The 16,820-nt window shown below is 40.8% G+C and overlaps 1 protein-coding gene across 1 annotated transcript in view; it reads left to right on the top strand.

Moving 5' to 3' along the window:
* The first annotated feature begins 370 nt into the window (after positions 1-370).
* The window catches only part of LOC135541642 (phosphatidylinositol 4-phosphate 3-kinase C2 domain-containing subunit beta-like), a 73,780-nt gene continuing 57,330 nt past the window's right edge, over positions 371-16,820 (top strand). Inside the window, 1 exon segment of the mRNA XM_064967956.1 lies at positions 371-659. The gene's annotated coding sequence lies outside the window, so the exon portion shown is untranslated.

Raw genomic sequence — 16,820 nt, 5'->3', positions numbered from 1 at the left:
CAAACCCATGGCAGGAGTAAACAAATGTGTATACAGATAGTATTTACATGGGTCCCAGCTCATGTGGGAGTGTAGGGGAATGAGGCAGTTGATGTACTGGCTAAACAAGCACTAAGTAGTGAGGATGTTGATGTGGTAGTTTCAATGAGCAAGGCAGAGGCAAAAAGCATGATTGAACAGTGATGGTGGAGAAATAGCAGGAGCAGTGGAATAGAGAGAAGAATGAGAATAACGCACCGAATTGCCTCCCGCAATTGCACCCTTCTCAGTCAGGCAAAATAGAAACAAGCAAATAGGGTGTTGTTACATAGACTGTCCGCCAGAGGTCACGTTTCTCCAAGTGTTTCTCACTTGCCGCTCCGGCCCCACACACGCGGATGAGAAGGCGATGAGCAGCGGATCAGCAAAACAAAAAAAAGGCAAAATAACCGGTTTATAGTGACGAGGGGCTGGCTGGATTATTCAACGATTAGGCACGCGGGTACGGATTTTCGCCTTTAATCACGTTAATGCGTGATATATCAACAATATCAAACACCGGAAATTGTTGGATACAGTTTGGAATCAACAATATTTTGAATCAATATTTGAGCAGCCTGAAAGCAGAATAATTCTGATATTATGGCACCAGCTCGTTGGCGGACATAAAGCTAAAGCAGGTAAGGGGGTTTTCACCAGGAAATAATAATCAATGTCCAAACCTATGTTACATGTCAGATGGAATATTGTGTTTTGTTGCATTTCAAATGAAGTTGGTGAGCAGTGAAGTTGGTAGCTCGCTCGTGTCTACTTGCAGTAAAATACCGATTGCGCTGTTGCTGGTCGCCTGAACAGAATGACGCTGTTCCGTGGCAGACCGAGGCACAGGCGGATAGCCCACGACTATTTTATACTTTTCTAATGATCTGATAATACGAAATAAGAAATAGGCCCAGAGTGTGGGCAACAACTCACTATTCAGGATAGGCTATCGCTTTATTTATGTTGTGTTACAATGTATCCTAATCAAACCTCGGTCATGCCATGGTTACATTTCTGACGGTGTGACCGTTTAGATAGGTGTTACAGTGTAACCAACCATGTCGTGGTTGCACCAGTAAAGTATTTGCTGTGGCATTGTGTTGAAGTCGAAAGCTGTCAGGTTGGTAGGTTGAATTCAGTCGGCCATGTCATGAAATAGCCAACAAACCGCGCCATCAAACAGCCAGATTGCTGGGCTAATGGAGGAAATGTATAGTAGTAGGGCTTCGACTTTTAAGCAGGTGACATTCTTCCCTAGAAACCCGTCGTTGAATTGCATTTAATTCTATGTCTGGCAGAAATCAGCGTTTGAATCATGACCTGTACGTGCCAATGTTGAATAAAATGATTTGTTAACGTACTTTACCGGTTGTCAGTGGCCTTTTGGCGGTAGAAATGTGAGACAATAATGTTAAATCCACAGGAATGTAATAATTACATACATTTTTCAAAGCTCTGGTAGTGCTTCAGATGTATAACCTGAAGCATGATCACAAGAACTTGCTGAGCTCTTGCATATATTTACATGGTTCTGTGCATGCTTCAGGTGATACAAATCGAACGCACTACCAGCCCTTTGAAACGTTTATGTAATAAGACTGGATATATTGTCTCACATTCCTACCGCCAACAGGACCAACCTCATGGACAACTGGTAAAGTACATTAAAATATACTTTTATTCAACATTCTGGCATGTAGAGCTCGTGAGTAAACTTGTCTGATTCAAATGCTAATTTCTGCCTGATGTAGAGCACAATGCAATTCAATGTCGAGTTTCCAGGCAAGTGACATTTGACATTCTTGAGAAAAGGGCATGGCACATGTGACAACATTGTGCACATGGTGGGCTTATAGCAAGCAATTAACCAAGTATAAACAATTCAATCTGCCAAGATGTCATCAAGTTGTAAATTAGAGAGACAAAGAGGGAAAGAGATTGACAACCTTCCCTTCGCTATCTCACACATCCTCACACACCTTTATAATATTCTTCTGTCTTCATTATACTCATGAACACATGTCCCTGACAGTCTGGCTGCCTATACTCAAAGCTATATGATCATGCGCTGCAGCTACTTTTGCAATAAACTTTATGTCTGCTGGTGTTTTCCTTCTATCCATACTGTAATCCATTTGTCTTTTGGAATATGGGAACCAGATCCCAGAACACACTCACACTCACACACTCTCTCCCTGTCTTTCAATTTAAGGTGCTTTTTTGGCATTGGAAACATATGTTAACAAGTAAAATAGATAATATACAAATGTGAAATAAACAACAAATGTACAGTAAATGTTACATTCACAAAAGCTCCAAAAGAATAAAGACATTTTAAATGTCATTGTCTGTATACAGTATTGTAATGATGTCCAAATAGCACACAAGGGAAAATAAATTAACATAAATATAGGTTGAATTTGCAATGGTGTTTGTTATTCACTGTTTGCCTGTTTCTTGTGGTGACAGGTCACAGAGTTGAGAGTTTATCAACATTTGATTTGTTTTCGAAGTCTGTGTAATCTGAGGGAAATATGTGTTTTACTATATTAGACATTTGACAGGAGGTTAGGAAGTGCAGCTCAGTTTCCACCACATTCTGTGGGCAGTGTGCACATAGCCTGCCTTCTCAAGAGAGCCAGGTCTGCCTACAGTGGCCTTTCTCAATAGCAAGGCTATGCTCACTGAGTCTCTACATAGTCAAACCTTTCCTTTCAGTCACAGTGGTCTGTTTTTTGGATAATTCTTTCCAATGTGTCAAGTAATTATCTTTTTGTTTTCTCACGATTTGGTTGGGTCTAATTGTGTTGCTGTCCTGGGGCTCTGTAGGGTGTGTTTGTGAACAGAGCCTCAGGACCGGCTTGCTTAGGGGACTCTTCTCCAGGTTCATCTCTCTTTAGGTGATGGCTTTGTTATAGAAGGTTGGGTATTTCTTCCTTTTAGGTTGTTGTAGAATTTAGTGGCTCTTTTCTGGATTTTGATCATTTGCGGGTATCGGCTTAATTCTCCTCTGCATGCATTATTTGGTGTTTTACGTTGTACACAGAGGATATTTTTGCAGAATTCTGCATGCCGAGTCTCAATTTGGTGTTTGTTCCATTTTGTGAATTCTTGGTTGGTGAGCGGACCCCAGACCTCACAACCATAAAGGGCAATGGGTTCTATAACTGATTCAAGTATTTTTAGCCAGATCCTAATTGGTATGTCAAATGTTGTGTTCCTTTCGATGGCATAGAAGGCCTTTCTTGCCTTGTCTCTCAGATCGTGCACAGCTTTTTGCCGCTGATGTTTAGGCCGAGATATGTATACTTGTTTTGTGTGCTCCAGGGCAACGGTGTCTAGAAAGAATTTGTATTTCTGGTCCTGGACAGTGACTTGTTTTGGAACATTATTTTTGTCTTACTGAGATTTACTGTCAGGGCCCAGGTCTGACAGAATCTGTGGATAAGATCATCAGCAAACAGTAGACATTTGACTTCAGATTCTAGGAGGGTGAGGCCAGGTGCTGCAGACTGTTCTAGTGCCCTCGCCAATTCGTTGATATACAGTGCCTTGCGAAAGTATTCGGCCCCCTTGAACTTTGCGACCTTTTGCCACATTTCAGGCTTCAAACATAAAGATATAAAACTGTATTTTTTTGTGAAGAATCAACAACAAGTGGGACACAATCATGAAGTGGAACGACATTTATTGGATATTTCAAACTTTTTTAACAAATCAAAAACTGAAAAATTGGGCGTGCAAAATTATTCAGCCCCTTTACTTTCAGTGCAGCAAACTCTCTCCAGAAGTAAAGTGAGAATCTCTGAATAATCCAATGTTGACCTAAATGACTAATGATGATAAATACAATCCACCTGTGTGTAATCAAGTCTCCGTATAAATGCACCTGCACTGTGATAGTCTCAGAGGTCCGTTAAAAGCGCAGAGAGCATCATGAAGAACAAGGAACACACCAGGCAGGTCCGAGATACTGTTGTGAAGAAGTTTAAAGCCGGATTTGGATACAAAAAGATTTTCCAAGCTTTAAACATCCCAAGGAGCACTGTGCAAGCGATAATATTGAAATGGAAGGAGTATCAGACCACTGCAAATCTACCCAGACCTGGCCATCCCTCTAAACTTTCAGCTCATACAAGGAGAAGACTGATCAGAGATGCAGCCAAGAGGCCCATGATCACTCTGGATGAACTGCAGAGATCTACAGCTGAGGTGGGAGACTCTGTCCATAGGACAACAATCAGTCGTATATTGCACAAATCTGGCCTTTATGGAAGAGTGGCAAGAAGAAAGCCATTTCTTAAAGATATCCATAAAAAGTGTTGTTTAAAGTTTGCCACAAGCCACCTGGGAGACACACCAAACATGTGGAAGAAGGTGCTCTGGTCAGATGAAACCAAAATTGAACTTTTTGGCAACAATGCAAAACGTTATGTTTGGCGTAAAAGCAACACACCATCCCCACTGTCAAACATGGTGGTGGCAGCATCATGGTTTGGGCCTGCTTTTCTTCAGCAGGGATATGGAAGATGGTTAAAATTGATGGGAAGATGGATGGAGCCAAATACAGGACCATTCTGGAAGAAAACCTGACGGAGTCTGCAAAAGACCTGAGACTGGGACAGAGATTTGTCTTCCAACAATACAATGATCCAAAACATAAAGCAAAATCTACAATGGAATGGTTCAAAAATAAACATATCCAGGTGTTAGAATGTCCAAGTCAAACCAGGTGTTAGAATGGCCAAGTCAAAGTCCAGACCTGAATCCAATCGAGAATCTGTGGAAAGAACTGAAAACTGCTGTTCACAAATGCTCTCCATCCAACCTCACTGAGCTCGAGCTGTTTTGCAAGGAGGAATTGGAAAAAATTTCAGTCTCTCGATGTGCAAAACTGATAGAGACATACCCCAAGCGACTTACAGCTGTAATCGCAGCAAAAGGTGGCGCTACAAAGTATTAACTTAAGGGGGCTGAATAATTTTGCACTCCCAATTTTTCAGTTTTTGATTTGTTAAAAAAGTTTGAAATATCCAATAAATGTAGTTCCACTTCATGATTGTGTCCCACTTGTTGTTGATTCTTCACAAAAAAATTACAGTTTTATATCTTTATGTTTGAAGCCTGAAATGTGGCAAAAGGTTGCAAAGTTCAAGGGGGTCGAATACTTTCGCAAGGCACTGTATATGTTGAAGAGGGTGGGGCTCAAGCTGCCTCCCTGTGTCACTTCACAGACCTGTGGAAATAAATGATGAAATGACTGAACAAATGAACAATGAAACAGCACAGCTAGTAATTGAAAGAAATAGGTTTTGATTATGTTTTACTGGTAATGGGGACATATATAAATGCCAACAAAGTAACGTGTGTGTGTGTGTCCTTTATTTAACTAGGCAAGTCAGTTAAGGACAAATTCCTATTTACAGTGACGGCCAAACCCGGACAAAGCTGGGCCAATTGTGCGCCGCCCTATAGGACTCCCAATCATGGCCGGATGTGATACAGCCTGGATTTGAACCAGGGACTGTACTGACGCATCTTGTGTTGAGATGCAGTTCACTAGACCGCTGCATCCATGTGTGTGTGTTAACTATTGAACTGTACTAGAATGCTTAAAAGGCAACAAAAAAATGCAATATCGGTTATCGGTCAAACATTTTTTGGGGGTGGGGGGGGCAAGGAAAATATCGGAAATTGGCCAAAAATGTCATCGGTGCATTACTACCTACGTGTCAAGTACACCATAATGCAAGTTCTTCCTAGTTTGTTACAATGTGTAGCACAGGTTACTTCATTGCTAGATCCTCTATTATAAAGCTTATGTGGTATACCATGTGATTGACAGACATCACTGTCACCGATATTAGATCACTGAGGGCGACCCTTCCAATTAACCAAACAATTAACCAAAGAGGTTAGGACTTAACATTAACAAAAGTTACTGTAATGTTGTTGACACATCCAGTAGGATTTAGGATCAGCTGCCAGACCAGTTAGTCTGGTTGTGGTCAGGTTGTTGTTTTATCAACTGTGGATATAGTTTTTAGTCAGCCACCAATTGTGCAAGTTCTCCCACTTAAAAAGATGAGAGGCCTGTAATTTTCATCATAGGTACACTTCAACTATGACAGACAAAATGAGAAGAAAAAAAATCCAGAAAATAACATTGTAGGATTTTTAATGAATTTATTTGCAAATTATGGTGTAAAATAAGTATTTGGTCAATAACAAAAGTTTATCTCAATACTTTGTTATGTACCCTTTGTTGGCATTGACAGAGGTCAAACGTTTTCTCTAAGTCTTCACAAGGTTTTCACACACTGTTGCTGGTATTTTGGCCCATTCCTCCATGCAGATCTCCTCTAGAGCAGTGATGTTTTGGGGCTTTTGCTGGGCAACACAGACTTTCAACTCCCTCCAAAGATTTTCTATGGAGTTGAGATCTAGGCCACTCCAGGACCTTGAAATGCTTCTTACAAAGCCACTCCTTCATTGCCCGGGCGGTGTGTTTGGGATCATTGTCATGCTGAAAGACCCAGTCACGTTTCATCTTCAATGCCCTTGCTGATGGAAGGAGGTTTTCACTCAAAATCTCATGATACATGGCCCCATTCATTCTTTCCTTTACACGGATCAGTTGTCCTGGCCCCTTTGCAGAAAAACACCCTCAAAGCATGATGTTTCCACCCCCATGCTTCACAGTAGGTATGGTGTTCTTTGGATGCAACTCAGCATTCTTTGTCCTCCAAACACGACGAGTTGAGTTTTTACCAAAATATTTTTTTTCATCTGACCATATGACATTCTCCCAATCTTCTCCTGGATCATCCAAATGCTCTCTAGCAAACTTCAGACGGGCCTGGACATGTACTGGCTTAAGCAGGGGGACACGTCTGGCACTGCAGGATTTGAGTCCCTGGCGGCGTAGTGTGTTACTGATGGTAGGCGTTGTTACTTTGGTCCCAGCTCTCTGCCGGTCATTCACTAGGTCCCCCCGTGTCGTTCTTGGATTTTTGCTCACCGATCTTGTGATCATTTGGACTCCATGGGGTGAGATCTTGCGTGGAGCCCCAGATCGAGGGAGATTATCAGTGGTCTTGTATGTCTTCCATTTCCTAATAATTGCTCCCACAGTTGATTTCTTCAAACCAAGCTGCTTACCTATTGCAGATTCAGTCTTCCCAGCCTGGTGCAGGTCTACAATTTTGTTTCTGGTGTCCTTTGACAGCTCTTTGGTCTTGGCCATAGTGGAGTCTGGAGTGTGACTGTTTGAGGTTGTGGACAGGTGTCTTTTATACTGATAACAAGTTCAAACAGGTGCCATTAATACAGATAACGAGTGGAGGACAGAGGAGCCTCTTAAAGAAGAAGTTACAGGTCTGTGAGAGCCAGCAATCTTGCTTGTTTGTAGGTGACCAAATACTTATTTTCCACCATAATTTGCAAATAAATTCCTTAAAAATCATACAATGTGATTTTGTGGATATTTTTTTTCATTTTGTCTGTCATAGTTGAAGTGTACCTATGATGAAAATTACAGGCCTCTCCTCTTTTTAAGTGGGAGAACTTGCACAATTGGCGGCTGACTAAATACTTTTTTTGCCCCACTGTGTGTGTGTGTGTGTGTGTGTGTGTGTGTGTGTGTGTGTGTGTATGTGTGTATATGTATATATATAACACACACACATACACACACACACACACACACACACACACACACACACACACACACACACACACAAAAAAATATATATATATAAAACAAAAATATATATGGGCGATAGGAAATTACATTGAATGAAACTACAAATTAACCTCAATATTATAGCTGATCTACCCATTAAAAGTTTTTATAAAATACAGTCCGGTCTCTGGGACAATACATCTGGTTGCCTCTGTTATGACCTCTCCTGACCCGGTTACCATGGAGACCAGGCCTGCCACTCCCATCGAGACCCAGAGTGTGACCTCCTGCTCAGAATACCTTCCTCCAGGAAGTTCTCACAGGGTGTGTGTTTGCATACATGTGTGTTTGCACGTGTGGATGGTGGAATGCCCCAAAAATAGAGGAAAAGCAGACAGCTTTCTATCATCTGTTCAGTTGGAGCCGTATGGTGCTCCTGACTCTGACCTCCTTTATCCTGGCTGACAGCTTCACACAACTGATGGGGAAACGTGTATGTCAGGCCTACTGTAGCTCTGTGGCGCTTCTATAGCAGGCAGCTTTTATTTCCTAAGGAATGGAAAAGAGATTATGACATAAACCCTTTCCCAGCCAAACAGTCAAGCCAAGGACCAAGGAGAGAATATACTGACTCAACTCAGAGTAGAACCCTTATGGGACATTTGACAAGCAGATAATTAACAATACAGTGTGTTTCCTCCCACCTGTTTCAACAAAGTGTGTGTGTGAGTGAGAGAGAGAGAGAAGAGAGAAAGAGAAAATGACAAGTTAAGAGAAAAGTGAGAGGTATGTCAAAAAAATACAAAATAAAAAAACATTCTGATCACGTCAATCATCACCTTTGTCAATCAGCTTCCATTTCAACACCCTGTTCCATTCTAAGCTTCTGGGCTGTGGTGAGATGAGATGTCAGGAATACATTAGAGAGACAGAACATCACAACTTTAATGAACAAGACTGCCAAGACGTGAGACTGTGTGTTTCTCCTCTAATAAATTAGCCAGCCAAGACCCAGACATGTTTATAAACACAGGCTCAGCTCCAGACGCCAACAGATTATTATTATTTGACCTTCATTTAACTAGGCAAGTCAGTTAAGAACAAATTCTTATTTACAATGACGGCCTACCAGATGAAGAATCACGCACGCACACACACACACAAAAGAAAAGACGGATGTATTGGCTCTCTCTGTAACCAGGCAACACTATCCATACATTGAATAACAGTCAATCTCCTTTAGTGTCAGCCATTTGGTTTCTACGGAGAGGAAGCTCCATTGCAGGAGAGATGGTAGGGCCTGGCCAGTAGCCCGGGGGAGCAACCCAGAGTGGGGCTGAGGAGAGGGGAGGGAAGAAGTGGAGATGGCGGGGCCACATTGTTGGAGAGGGATGAAGTGAGGTGGTTAGGGGATGTGGGGACCAAGGCCAGATCCAACCCCCTGGAATCTGTCCCCCAGAGGCATATAATCCCATTCAATTAGAGGTGGGGTTCACAGACTGAAAGAACAAAGGATGGGGAGGGGGGCTGTGTGTGTGTGTCACGTGAGGTGGGTCAGACTCAGATTTGTTCACACAGCGCGGCAGTGCAGAGACAAAGGGGCCGCTGTCATCACCACACCCACACCCCTCCCCCACCAACCCAACACACACACACACACTAAACTGCTGAAGTATACAGCAACAGTTGCAGCACCCCTTACTGCTACAGCCAGCTGATGCCAGAGTAATGACACAACAGAGATGTCACACATTCACACATCTCTCTCTCATCACCCATCATCCCTCACATCTTCCCTCCACCTCTCCCACAGACTGAACGTCATGACATCCCACTCACTCTTTTCTGTTTGCATAGACACAAACGTTAACACAGATGGAAATACACACAGACACGAGACGACAGACATCCTAGTCTTATAAACGGTTTGTGTTTTATATGAACTCAGTAAAATCTTTGAAATTGTTGCATGTCGTGTTTACATTTTTGTTCAGTTTCAGAGTCTCTTTTTTTTAGCTTTCAATTCTCCCTGACTGTCTTTTATTTTGGTGATTGTACATTTTCAAAGATAATATTATTAAAAAAACTATATACAGTGGGGGAAAAAAGTATTTAGTCAGCCACCAATTGTGCAAGTTCTCCCACTTAAAAAGATGAGAGAGGCCTGTAATTTTCATCATAGGTACACTTCAACTATGACAGACAAAATGAGAAAAAAAATCCAGACAATGTGATTTTCTGGATTTTTCTTACATTTACATTTAAGTCATTTAGCAGACGCTCTTATCCAGAGCGACTTACAAATTGGTGAATTCACCTTCTGACATCCAGTGGAACAGCCACTTTACAATAGTGCATCTAAATCATTAAGGGGGGGTGGTGATTACTTATCCTATCTAGGTATTCCTTTGGGGTTTCAGGTGTCTCGGAAGGTGGTTTGTCTGTCAGGGAGTTTGTTCCACCATTGGGGGGCCAGAGCAGCGAACAGTTTTGACTGGGCTGAGCGGGAACTGTACTTCCTCAATGGTAGGGAGGCGAGCAGGCCAGAGGTGGATGAACGCAGTGCCCTTGCTTGGGTGTAGGGCCTGATCAGAGCCTGGAGGTACTGCGGTGCCGTTCCCCTCACAGCTCCATTTTGTCTGTCATAGTTGAAGTGTACCTAATGAGGCCTCTCTCATCTTATTAAGTGGGAGAACTTGCACAATTGGTGGCTGACTAAATACTTTTTTGCCCCACTGTGTGTGTGTTTATTTATATACATGCATACACACACACACACACACACACACACACACACACACAGTTGAAGTCAGAAGTTTACATACACCTTAGCCAAATACATTTAAACTCAGTTTCACAATTCCTGACATTTAATCCTAGTAAAAATATCCTGTCTTAGGTCAGTTAGGATCACCACTTTATTTTAAGAATGTGAAATGTCAGAATAATATTAGAGTGAATTGCTCCCAAGGATTAACCAAACTTGTGAAGGTCTACAAAAGTTTTTCTGAGGTCTTGGCTGATTTTCTTTTGATGTCAATCAAAGAGGCACTGAGTTTGAAGGTAGGCCTTGAAATACAACCACAGGTACACCTCCTATTGACTCAAATGATGTCAATTAGCCTATCAGAAGCTTCTAAATCCATGACATAATTTTCTGGAATTAATTTTCCAAGCTGTTTAAAGGCACAGTCAACTTAGTGTATGTAAACTTCTGGCCCACTTCTGACCCACTGGAATTGTGATACAGTGAATTATAAGTGAAATAATCCATCTGTAAACAATTGTTGGAAAAATGACTTGTGCCATGCACAAAGTAGATGTCCTAACTGACTTGACACAACTATAGTTTGTTAACAAGACATTTGTGGAGTGGTTGAAAAACAAATTTTAATGACTTCAACCTAAGTGTATGTAAACTTTCAACTGCATACATGCATACATACATACATACATACATACATACATACATACATACATACATACAGTCAGTCAGTCAGTCAGTCAGTCAGTCAGTCAGTCAGTCAGTCAGTCAGTCAGTCAGTCAGTCAGTCAGTCAGTCAGTCAGTCAGTCAGTCAGTCAGTCAGTCAGTCAGTCAGTCAGTCAGTCAGTCAGTACCAGTCAAAGGTTTTAAATTATTTCTACTATTTTCTACATTGTACAATAATAGTGAAGACATCAAAACTATGAAATAACACATGGAATCATGTAGTAACCAAAAAAGTGTTAAACAAATCAAAATGTGTTATTTTCAATTCTTCAAAGTAGCCACCCTTTGCCTTGATGACATCTTTGCACACTCTTGGCATTCTCTCAACCCACTTCAGCTGGAATGCTTTTCCAACAGTCTTGAAGGAGTTCCCACATGCTGAGGACTTGTTGACTGCTTTTCCATCACTCTGCAGTTCACCTCATCCCAAACCATCTCAATTGGTGTCCTTTAGTAGTGGTTTCTTTGCAGCAAATTGACCATGAAGGCCTGATTCACGCAGTGATGTTGATGTGTCTGTTACTTCAACTCTGTGAAGCATTTATTTGGGCTGCATTTTCTGAGGCTGGTAATTCTAATGAACTTGTCCTCTGCAGCAGAGGTAACTCTGGGTCTTTCTTTCCTGTGTCGGTCATCATGAGAGCCAGTGTCATCATAGTGCTTGGTAGAAATGCTGTGTTGCATGTGTTGGTATGCACGTCAGAGATGTTGGCATTTTTAGCTAATTAATATCGGCTGATTCCAATATCGTGCATCCCTATATACAGTGAGGAGAACAAGTATTTGATACACTGCTGATTTTGCAGGTTTTCCTACTTACAAAGCATGTAGAGGTCTGTAATTTTTATCATAGGTACACTTCAACTGTGAGAGATGGAATCTAAAGAAAAATCTGAATATTATGATTGTTTTTTATAAAATAAGTTTAAAGCTAGCTAGCAATTTACCTTGGCTTCTACTGCATTCGCGTAACAGGCGGGCTCCTCGTGGAGTGCATGTGGTTAGAGCGTTGGACTAGTTAACTGTAAGGTTGCAAGATTGGAACCCTGAGCTGACAAGGTGAAAATCTGTCGTTCTGCCCCTGAACAAGGCAGTTAACCCACCGTTCCTAGGCCGTCATTGAAAATAAGAATGTGTTCTTAACCTCTTGAAGCTAGGGGGCACTATTTTTATGTTTGGAAAAAGAATGTTCCCAAAGTAAACAGCCTATTTCTCAGGACCAGATGCTAGAATATGCATGTAATTGACAGATTAGGATAGAAAACACTCTAAAGTTTCCAAAACGGTCAAAATATTGTCTGTGAGTATAACAGAACTGATATTGCAGGCGAAACCCTGAGGAAAATCCAATCAGGAAGTGCCTCTTATTTTGAAACCCTTCTGTTCCTATGCATGCCTATCCTCCATTTTAAAGGGATATCAACCAGATTTATTTTTCTATGGCTTCCCTAAGGTATCAGTCTTTAGACATAGTTTCAGGCTTTTATTTTGAAAAATGAGCGTGAAAGATCCCATTGCGTTAGTGGATAGGTGGGGGCTCTCAGAGTGAGTTTTTGTGCTACAGAGTAAAGTGGCCATTGTTCCACCCGGTGTTATTGAAAAACCTACACACTCAATTGATATATTATCGAATATATATTTTAAAAACAACCTGAGGAATGATTATAAAAAATGTTTGGCATGTTTCTGTGGACATTATAGAGACTATTTGGAATTTCCGTCTGCGTTGTCGTGACCGCTCTTTCCTGTGGATTTCTGAACATAACGCGACAAACAAACAGAGGTATTTTGGGTATAAAAATAATCTTTATGGAACAAAAATAACATTTGTTGTGTAACTGGGAGTCTCGTGAGTGAAAAAATCCGAAGATCATCAAAGGTAAACAGTTAATTTGATTGTTTTTCTGATTTTCGTGACCAAGCTTCCTGATGCTAAGTGTATATAATACTATGCTATCGATAAACTTACACAAACGCTTGGATTGCTTTCACTGTAAAGCATAATTAAAACATCTGAGATGACAGGTGGATTAACAAAAGGCTAAGCTGTGTTTTGCAATTTTTCCACTTGTGATTTCATGAATATTAATATTTTTTAGTAATATTATTTGACTGTGGCGCTATGCTATTCAACAGTTGCTGACGAAAATGATCCCGCTAACAGGATGGGTGCGTCAAGAAGTTAACTTCTTACAGATCATTGGGACTAGAGGTCGACCGATTATTATTTTTCAATGGCGATACCAATTATTGGAGGAACAAAAAAGCCGATACCGATTAATCGGACGATTTAAAAAAATATATATATTTTTTATTTGTAATAATGACAATTACAACAATACTGAATGAACACTTACTTTAACTTAATCCACCTGGCGTGTCAGATTTGAAAAAAGCTTTTCGGCGAAGGCATACCAAGCGGTTTTTATAAGGACATCTCTCTCAGCAGACAAAACATTACAAACAGCTAGCAGCAAAGTAGATTGGTCACGAAAAGCAATAACATGAATTGCTTACCTTTGGTGATATTGGGATGTTTGCACTCACGAGACTCCCAGTTACACAATAAATGTTCCTTTTGTTCCATAAAGATTATTTTTATATCCAAAATACCTCCATTTGGTTGGCGCGTTTTGTTCAGAAATCCACAGGCTTGAGCGGTCACGACGGGGCAGACGAAAATTCCAAATAGTATCCGTAAAGTTCGTAGAAACATGTCAATCGTTTTTTATAATCAATCCTCAGGTTGTTTTTACAATATATAATTGATAATATTTTAACCCGGGCCGTAGCTTCTTCAATAGGAGAGAGAAAGAAAATGTCTGCTCCACTCTGTTGGCGCAAGCAAAACGCTGCTGGCACCCAGCCATCCACTGACACGATGTGATCTTTCTCGCTCATTTTTTAGAATAAAAGCCTGAAACTATGTTTAAAGACTGTTCACACCATGTGGAAGCCATAGGAAAAGGAATCTGGTTGATATCCATTTAATTGTAGGGAAGGCATGCAATGGAGCAGAGAGCTTTCAGGAAAAACAGCACTTCCTGGTTGGATTTTCCTCGGGTTTCCGCCTGCAATATCAGTTCTGTTATACTCACAGACAATATTTTGACAGTTTTGGAAACTTTAGAGGGTTTTCTATCCTAAACCGACAATTATATCCATATTCTAGATTCTGGACCTGAGAAATAAGCAGTTTCATTTGGGTACGTTTTTCATCCAAACATCAAAATACTTCCCCCTACACTCAACAAGTTAAGGAACAACAAATGCAATCCCTTCTAGACATCTACCTGCACAAAACATTTCACTGTAATCGTGAAGGCGTAAACTTGGCAGTAGAAAACCTAAACAGTATCTTTGACCTCTCAGCTTCTCTATCAAATCAACAATTTCACTCAAACAACCTAAGAAAATTTAACAATGACATGGTTTGATGAAGAGTGCAAAAACCTAAGAAAGATATTGAGAAACCTATCCAACCAAAAACATAGAGACCCAGAACCTGAGCCTACGCCTTCACTATGGTGAATTAGTAAAACAATAGAGAAATACAGTACAGAGAAATAAGGAACTGCACGTGAGTGATCAGCTCAATGTGATTGAAGAATCCATAGAATCTAACCACTTCTGGGAAAATTGTAACATACTAATCAAACAACAACTATCCAAAACTGAGATGTATGGATAAACCACTTCTCCAAAGGCCACCAGCAAAAACAAGTGCATGATCAAATACAAATCTTAGAATCAACTATTAAAGACTACCAAAACTCATTGGACTCTCCAATTACATTGAATGGACTACAGAACAAAATACAAACCCTCCAACCCAGAAAGGCCTGTGGTGTTGATGGTATCCTATTTACTGCAAATCTACCATCCCAGTGTTTTACTTGTTAAATTGTATTTAGTTTGCCACCATGGCCTTTTTTGCCTTTACCTCCCTTATCTCACCTCATTTGCTCACATCGTATATAGACTTGTTTATACTGTATTATTGACTGTATGTTTGTTTTACTCCATGTGTAACTCTGTGTCGTTGTATGTGTCAAACTGCTTTGCTTTATCTTGGCCAGGTCGCAATTGTAAATGAGAACTTGTTCTCAACTTGCCTACCTGGTTAAATAAAGGTGAAATAAATAAATACAAATCCTAAATTTAAATTATACAAATATACAAACCACAAATTCCAATTGGGTATACTTTTAACTTTTCCTCATCATCCTCAGCTCTGGCATCTTCCCCAATATTTGGAACCAAGGACTGGTCACCCCAATCCACAAAAGTGGAGACAAATTTGACCCCAATGACTACCGTGGGATGTGCGTCAACAGCAACCTTGGGAAAATCCTCTGCATTAACAGCAGACTTGTACATTTCCTCAGTGAAAACAATGTACTGAGCAAATGTAAAATTGGCTTCTTACCAAATTATTGGACGACCCACCATGTATTCACCCTGCACACCCTAACTGACAAACAAACAAACAAACCAAAACAAAGGCAAAGTCTTCTCATGCTTTGTTGATTTCAAAAACGCCTTTGACTCAATTTGGCATGAGTATCTGCTAAACAAGTTGATGGAAAGTGGTGTTGGGGAAAAACATACAACATTACAAAATCCATGTACACAAACAATACGTTTGCTGTTAAAATGGGCAAAAAACACATTTGTTTCCACAGGGCGGTGGGGTGAGACAGGGATGCAAATGTCTCTTATTTACTGATGATCTGGTGCTTCTGGCCACAACCAAGGAGGGCCAACAGCAGCTCCTTGATCTTCTGCACAGATTCTGTCAGACCTGGTTCCTGATAGTAACTCTCAGTAAGACAAAAATAATGGTGTTATGAAAAAGGTCCAGTTGCCAGGACCACAAATACAAATTCCATCTAGACACCATTGCCCTAGAGCACACAAACTTATATGTACCTCGGCATCATCACTAAACATCACTACAGATAACTTCCACAAAGCCATGAAGGATCTGAGAGGCAATTCAAGAAAGGCTGTCTACGCCATTAGAATTCGACATGCCAATTGGGATCTGGCAAAAAATACTTGAATCAGTTACAGAGCCCAGAGGTCTGGGGTCCACTCTCCAACAAAGAATTCACAAAATGGGACAAACACCAATGCACGCAGAATTCTGCAAAAATATCATCCATGTACAACGTAGAACACCAAATAATGCACGCAGAGCAGAATTAGGCCGATACCCGATAATTATCAAAATCCAGAAAAGAGCCGTTAAATTCTACAACCACCTAAAAGGAAGCGATTCCCAAACCTTCCATAACAAAGCCGTCACCTACAGAGAGATGACAGTGGAGAAGAGTCCACTAAGCAAGCTGGTCCTGGGGCTCTATTCACAAACTGGTAGCCTAGTGGTTAGAGCGTTGTAACCGAAAGGTTGCTAGATCGAATCACCGAGCTGACAAGGTAAAAATCTGTCGTTATGCCCCTGTTCCTAGGCTGTCATTGTAATTTAAGAATTTGTTCTTAAGGGACACATCAACAGAATTGGACAGACAAAAAAATTGTGACTTGACAAATTGGAAAGAATTCACACAAAAACAGTAAACCAAAATGCTATTTGGCCCTAAACAGAGAGTACACAGTGG

The sequence above is a fragment of the Oncorhynchus masou genome, chromosome 6 (genome assembly GCF_036934945.1).
Source record: "Oncorhynchus masou masou isolate Uvic2021 chromosome 6, UVic_Omas_1.1, whole genome shotgun sequence".
In the NCBI taxonomy this organism is placed as follows: domain Eukaryota; kingdom Metazoa; phylum Chordata; class Actinopteri; order Salmoniformes; family Salmonidae; genus Oncorhynchus; species Oncorhynchus masou.
The sequence above is the reverse complement of the archived record's forward strand: the minus strand, read 5'-3'. Positions and strand labels throughout refer to the sequence as shown.